Genomic DNA, 7,509 nt, shown 5'->3' on the forward strand with positions numbered 1-7,509 from the left:
ATTAATATTAGCCTACTAGTGCTACTATTAATTAATTCATCATTCAAATTCACAGTGTCCCTGGAGCTGGTGGGGATGTGTCTTACTCAAAGGGCTAGCAATGTAACTCCGTTTGTCCCAGGACTCACACACTCATCCAATTTTGTCATGATGAAGCCTCTGCTATGGATCAATAATTTCCTTTCAACTGAAAGGATTCGATTCCATCTGGTCCCTCAGTGAATATTGCTCTCTATGTACATGGAGAAGTCCAATTGACTTCTTCGGTCCAGCATGATTAACATGATATCCCATATATTACTCAATTAATATTTAATTATACCATTATTATATTCCGTCAAGCTACCAGTATTCTACATAGCCTAGTAATTCTGTTCAGACGGTGTGGCTGTTTCACTCATGACAGATGTCTGTGTCTCCCATTGTTTCAAGATCGCACAATGATGCCTTAACCTTGACACCAAACACTGGTTTTAGCTGGTCCTCTTTTCCATTAATCCCATCTGCTAGTGTGACATAACTAGGGGGCATCAGGAGTCTCGCTTGGTCTGTTCTGTTTTACAGTCTACGGTTAAAACGCACAGACCATATAGATGAACAAAAGTGTGAATTGTTGTACATAATCAATTGGTGTGACTAATGAACTTTTAGTGAAGGTTGCAACCATTTCAAAGCTCACCCAACAATGTTTCTGTCTTTTCCTTTGATACCGGTAGCTTGTTTCTGTTGATTCTGTTTCTGTTGATTCTGTCTGCTTCTGTTGATTCTGTCTGTTGACAGGTTGAAAAAGGAGTGTTGTCTGAGAGCATCCATATGAACTCTTGACCCTCACTGATCATTTTTTATGCCTGTGATCAATAAGAAACAGCTGAAACGCAAATATTTCCAAATCACTTAACCCATTGATACCTGATGCAGCATTTGTGTGTGTATCCCTTTAAGACAGCGAACCACGTTAACGCGGTTCGCGGTCTTAAAGGGATACGCACACAAATGAGGGATATACACGCAAATGCTGCATCAGGTATCAATGGGTTGAAAGGCAGACAACACAGCTCTCCAGTAATTTCCTGAAGGTGTATATGATGTTGAGAAGTTGTTGATAGCACTATAATTGCTGATCTCTTCATTTGCATTACCAAAAGATAAGATTGAGGCACAGATAGCCTCTTCATTAGCATATCTCCCAAAGTGACTCAGAAGGAGGTCTATGGTTATGAGGTGTAATCAGGGGAGAGACTTGAGAGCAAAGGGGTGAGAGAAGGTACTTGAGAGCACAGTGAAGGGGGAGGGTGCAGTGCGTCTGTTTTAACACAAAGGAGCACCGGGAGCACACAAACAATAGAATTTAGAGCTGAAATGTCCACAGTGAAGTCAGTTATCTTCTCAGGGAGGAAGGCTCCTCATCAAACAAGTTACTGTCTGAAACAAACATTTTAGAGGGTTGTTTACAGGCAACATGAGAGGCATTGTGGAACAGAACCCCCCCCGTGAAACTCATCTGCACTCATTGACCTCAATTATACAACATAGCGGCTAAAACCATTTGAACACAAAACATGGCATAAACACATTGAGTCAGGCGATGATTAAGTGGAGACATTAAGTAATTCCAGCGTTTATTGTCAGTTCTAAATGCGGTCAGAATGGATTCTGTGAAAACAAACGTTTTGTGCCCGCCGGCCTCTGGCTAGTGAAAGGTCAAAGTTCGCCAACGTCTGCTGATCAGACAAGGTCACCGTCGCACCCCGCTGTGCGCTTCTCTCCTCCACCTCGCTCTACGCGGCAATATTGATCAGACTGGATCATATAGCGTGCCGGCCTTCGCCTTAATTAAGCATCTCAGTGGCCAAGACAAAGCCCCCAGTAGCCCCGGCCATATTCAGGCCAAGTTAATGAGACTGATTAGCAATGGACATCTGTTGTCAGAGATGGGCCTGAGGTCAAACATACGTATGGCTCGAGAGTGCTTCGAAGGCCTCTCTGGTTCGCGTGAGGGTTTCTGGTAGTGCTAATACTGAACCACCTGGCAGTACAATAATCAATCCAGTTAGATCCAAATCAGTTCAACAGATATGTTTTTATTTCACTCATCAGTATCCTCCTGATCATTCTCCACAGTCAGTCAACCAGTCCATGAATATAACAGCTAGGCTATAGAACCCATTGTCCAGCCGTTATGTGTGATCTCAGTGTTGGGACTAGACTCACTAGTAGAGTATCGACAACTTTGTGATCTCCGTTGTGTGATATTTGTTTTATGAAACTGAAAACATAAAGAGAGGGATGCTTGAAAATTTAGAAGGGAGATTTCGGACTTCTTTTACCAACAAAGCAATGTCTGATTTCACACCGACTCACGCCGTAGGTCCTTGTCCTGCAACTTCACGTCCCATATTGTGAAGTGGACCACCTCCCAATCTGCAAGTCAGGAATACTTCATCCCCTCCAATAAGAAGAAAAACAAAACCTTTGGCCCCATAAAATTCAGATGAGGGCCGTGCTCCTCCTCCTCTGTCCTATTCCTTCACTAGGAATGAAAACTTGGAAATCTTTTCCTCAGCAGGGACATTGTTGGGGGTAATACAATGCTTAACACCAACAATAGCCCGCTCCCCAAGTCATCTCCAGCTTAACTTCAAGTACCCGCCATTGTCCCACATTGTTAGAGTAGCATATGTGTGAGGAGAAAGACACTGGTGAGGGGAAAGGGGGATTGTGTGTGTGTGTGTGTGTGTGTGCGTGTGTGTGTGTGTGTGTGTGTGTGTGTGTGTGTGTGTGTGTGTGAGTGGGGGGGGGGGGGGCAATCCACCATTTGGGAGAATTCATGCAGGGCACATTAACACCAAAACAAAATGCACTGGAGGAATTTGGAGGTTTTCCGGGGATGGCCCCTGGAATTGTCCCCATGTACGATAGTAGGAGTTCCCCTCACTCTCCCCATGACCTCCATGACACAGGGACCCCCGACCTATGACCTTGTCCTCCCATCTAAAAAAATACAACCTGAAACAGATTGAAATGAGCCCAATGCTCAGATGAAAAGCTGATGGGAGCAGATGAGGAAGGAAAGAAACAAAAACAAAAAACCCCAAAAAACCACACACACACTCATAAAAAAGTGTTACTGCTCCCCAGGGATGTAAAATGCCGTAGTCTGACACGCCCCCTCAAAACACCGTGAGATCGTGATCAACAGCGTGTAAACATTATCATTGTGACATAATAGATAGATGCATATCCATGGTCTACAATTACCTTGCTTACATTGTGTCAGACTTTTACTGTTGATCATGTTTTTTAGTTTTTTTAATTCCTTTTAAAAGCGCTTTGTAGCTGTGTTTTGAAAAGTGCAGTACAAATAAACATAATGATGTATCATTATGTGTCCAGGTTATAGACTTAAGTAAAGTCTCTGATTAGAAATGAGTTACCATCACCGTCTGGTATGCTGCTGCCACTCTCAAAGAACAGACTTCAGCGCATCATCCGCTGCGCTGAGAAGATAATCGGATGCAACCTGCCATCCCTCCAGGACCTGCATGCAGCCAGGACACTGAAGCGGTCTCGCAAGATCATGGCCGACCCCTCCCACCCTGGCCACAAACTCTTTAAGACACTCCCCCACGGCAAGAGACTGAGGTCTACCAAGACCAGAACCACCCGCCACAAGACCAGCTTCTTCCCAACCGCCATCAGCCTCACCAAGAAGGCCCGGAAACCCCTTCCACCAAGGACCCCCCACCCACACACACAAACTCACTACCTCCTCCTAAACTCAGCTGAACCCCCCCCCCCCCCCCCCCATAAAACTCTAACTCATATCTAATCTAATGCCTGTGTAACTGGGACTGTAAATTCATGTAAATTCCCTGCACATTTAATGCCTATTTAACTTAGACTGTAAATGTCATGTACATTCAATGTAAACTCTTATTTAACACAGACTGTAAATTCATGTAAATCCACTGCCTATTTAGCGCCTATTTAACTCAGTCTGTAAATCTCATGTAAATCCAACGTAAATTCATATTTATCATCCACAGAACACTTCACCACTCATGTACATATTTACTCGATTTGATTGCACTTTGTGATTGTCTTTAGTTATCTTCCTACTTCTTATCTCTGTATATTGATGTGACCGCTACGCTGCATACAGACACTAAAGACAAATTCCTCGTATGTAACTTGCATACTGTGGCAATAAAAGTGATTCTGATTCTGATTCTGATTCTGATTCTGATTCTGATTCTGATTCTGATTAGAACAAATATGTGTCCGAATTTAATGAGGAGGAGCTAATGTTATATATTGGATAGTTCTATTAGTACAAAGTTAATTAATGGTAAAGTACAATAACCATTATGTACTGTAGATAGATAAGGTATTTATGTATGCGGCGTGCACCATGGTGCCCTGTATGCACTTACAAGACACAGATACATTGAGTTCATCCAAAAATCCAAGCAAACAAACAAACAAACAAAACATATACAAGTAATACAATCATTTAATGAAAGTTGTAATGTTACATTCAAATAAACAACTTCTCCATTCTCAGTTTCCATGCTCTCCCAATAAAACCGGCCACACCGAAAACGTCCTCTCTGAATAACCATTCCAACTTAACATCATCTCCTGACCAGAATAATTCAGCTTTCTTGTTTTGCATTTTCTCAAATAAAAGCAGTCTGGTTAATGAAATTCATCTTCCACAACCCCCAGTTCACAGTGTCTCTCCTCCCCCACATGATTTGAACTTTGTTGAACCAACAACACTATACTAGCCTATTGCAACCATCGACATATAATAAAGATATATCATATCATCATATATCTCAGTGATTGCAACTGACAGTAAGCTGAAAACAACACGTGTAAGTGTAAAAGTGCTGAGCACTTATGTCAAATATTTAACATTATTGTAACATATCACAGAGACAAGCTCGACCTTGGACAGTGTGCAACTATTCAGTGCAAGGATGAGTGCTGCTTCATTGTAACAATGTGGCTTGAGTTTGGCTGCCACCTGGTGTTGACTTCATGTAAGCAACTGTTAGGTGTGAGCCATTGATAGAGCATTGAGTAGGAAAGATCACTGGTGATCCTAGAAAGATTTTAGGGAGGCAAGAACCACGATCACTTTATTCACACAGTAATTGTATTAAATAGTTTTGGTGAGTTTGTGAGTATAAGGCTCTGCGTGACTTTTATATTATAAAAAAAGGCTATTCACATATTCATGATTGTGGAATGTTAGTATAAATGTCATTTTAGGAAAAAGAAGGTTGAACAGTTTTGCACCTGGGATATCAAATCTTTGATGCTCATCTATATGGACTGCACTCTACAGATAGATCTTTATCATTCATGTTGTTTAGACATAATAACAGGCTACACATATACTGTAACATAAAACAGTGGCTCTCAAACATTTTCCTGGTCAAGGACCCCTAAACTGACACAATTGGACCACAGACCCACATTTGATACGATTTTGTCCCAGGGTCCCCCCATCTGATATGATTTTTGCTTTTATGTGTTTTATTACAGAAAGTGTATGAAACCTATGACCAAAATAGTCATACATCCTGTCATTGTATTACTTATGGATGAAATATAGTGAAAATAAATGATCCCTATTTAACAACAAACCACAACAAACGATTAGTCTGACATTTATCGCCCTCCGCCTACTGCAGGGCCCATGCACTGGATGTGAGCTCCTAGATGTAGGCTAGGGCCTGTTAGTTGCAGTGATGTAATAAATAAATAAATAAGTTGGTAAACATGACCTCCAATCAATGATCAGAGCAAGGTCGTTGCAAGGACAGTCACCATTATAAACAAAATATTTTCAGGAAATTATTCTCATACTGTATATTAAGTTACAACAATTTGACACTAGGCCTACACAGTGATACAATAAATGTAGTGTCAGCAGTTAAATCAATGACGACTCATTTCTCTTTGCCATATTTACACCTTTATTTATTTACATAACATTTATTATTGTCACATTATGGTCAAACTTAAGAAATAAATATTAACAATTTACACTATATACAGCAAGATAAAACACCAAGGATTGAAGCATGTCACTCAATAATTTACGAGAATAGGAACATTTGAAAGCTGACTGATAAATAATAAATCTAAAATGAGGAAAATGTGTTGTGTGATTTCAATCCTCCTCCCCCCCCAGGACTTGAAAATCACTTATTCAGATTGCCTACACACACACACACACACACTAGAGGTAGACCGATTAATCAACCGGCCGATTAATTGGTGCCGATTATTGGCATTTTTAATTAATCGGCATCGGCCACTGCCTGCGCTTACAAGGCCGATTATTATGGCAGGGTAAAAACAAGTAGCACGACATGCCGTCTAAAAACATGTAGCGTGACAATTTATACTCGATGTTCACGATTACTACATGCATAGACATCGGCCCCCGCAAACAGTTGCAGGATTCATCCCACATTATAAATTCAAAATATGCGGGAATTCCCGAAAATATGTCCAATATGTCCGATTCCCGCAATCCTGTGCCGAATTACAGGCCCACACTCTTTTGTAACTCTCTCAGTTAATAGCATAATACAGTTGAATGAGGTCTCTGACATATGTGCTCTCCCTTAAATAGACTACCAGTCACTTCTGAAATCTACTGCATAACCCAATGTATTTTTCTATTTCATTAATAAAATAAAATACATCTAAAGCATGTTACTGGCTAAGATGACCATCCTATATACAGTATTTGTTATATTAGATTCCCAATGTGCATGAATGGATAATGGAATTATAGGCTACTTATACACTCATTCATTATTATATTTAAATCATTGTATTTGATCAAATGCAAAATAAAATAAAATAATAAAATAATCGGCATTATATATCGGCCATCGGCCACCCTGCTCTCTAAATATCGGCATCAGCCATTGAAAAACCCATATTGGTCGACCTCTCGCACGTGCGCACACACACAGCTGTACACCCCCATATTCACATAGTTACAAATTACTTCATATTTAGATTTATGTTAACAAATTCCTACCATACACATTTTTATTAGAAAATTATAATCTCTTGGATTATTTAAATTAGTTAAAATAAATAATTACATAAAGCCTGTGTCTTCCCTTGGGGAGTGAGCAACATGCTTTTTCGCTGAAATGATTTCAAAATGTGGAGTCGACCTCCGGGTCAAGGCAATGCACATTAGCTTCAGAAATGGCTGTCATCCTTGACGGCGATAGCTTGGAGTTTTTTAAAGCACTTTCCCAAAAGTTCAGAAAAATATCAATCAAATAACCAAATAAAGAGTCCAGTTAAAAAATAAGTTCAGCAGAAAATCTCAGTGCAACTAACTATACAAGATGTGTGGTTGAAAGGCAGTAATTCAGTTGACCTGATAATCACAGCCCCTTTGTGATGTCATGGAAACATGCTCTTTCCCACAAGAAAATTCAAGTACATTTAGAATTGCCTTTA

General features: G+C 40.4%; 1 protein-coding gene across 1 annotated transcript in view; it reads left to right on the top strand.

Annotated features, from left to right (window-relative positions):
• The window catches only part of LOC310772932 (interferon alpha-inducible protein 27-like protein 2A), a 158,391-nt gene that overhangs the window by 48,720 nt on the left and 102,162 nt on the right, over positions 1–7,509 (top strand). The gene's annotated exons all lie outside the window — the stretch shown is intronic.

This window comes from Poromitra crassiceps, assembly GCF_964638095.1.
Source record: "Poromitra crassiceps genome assembly, chromosome: 3".
Lineage (NCBI taxonomy): Eukaryota > Metazoa > Chordata > Actinopteri > Beryciformes > Melamphaidae > Poromitra > Poromitra crassiceps.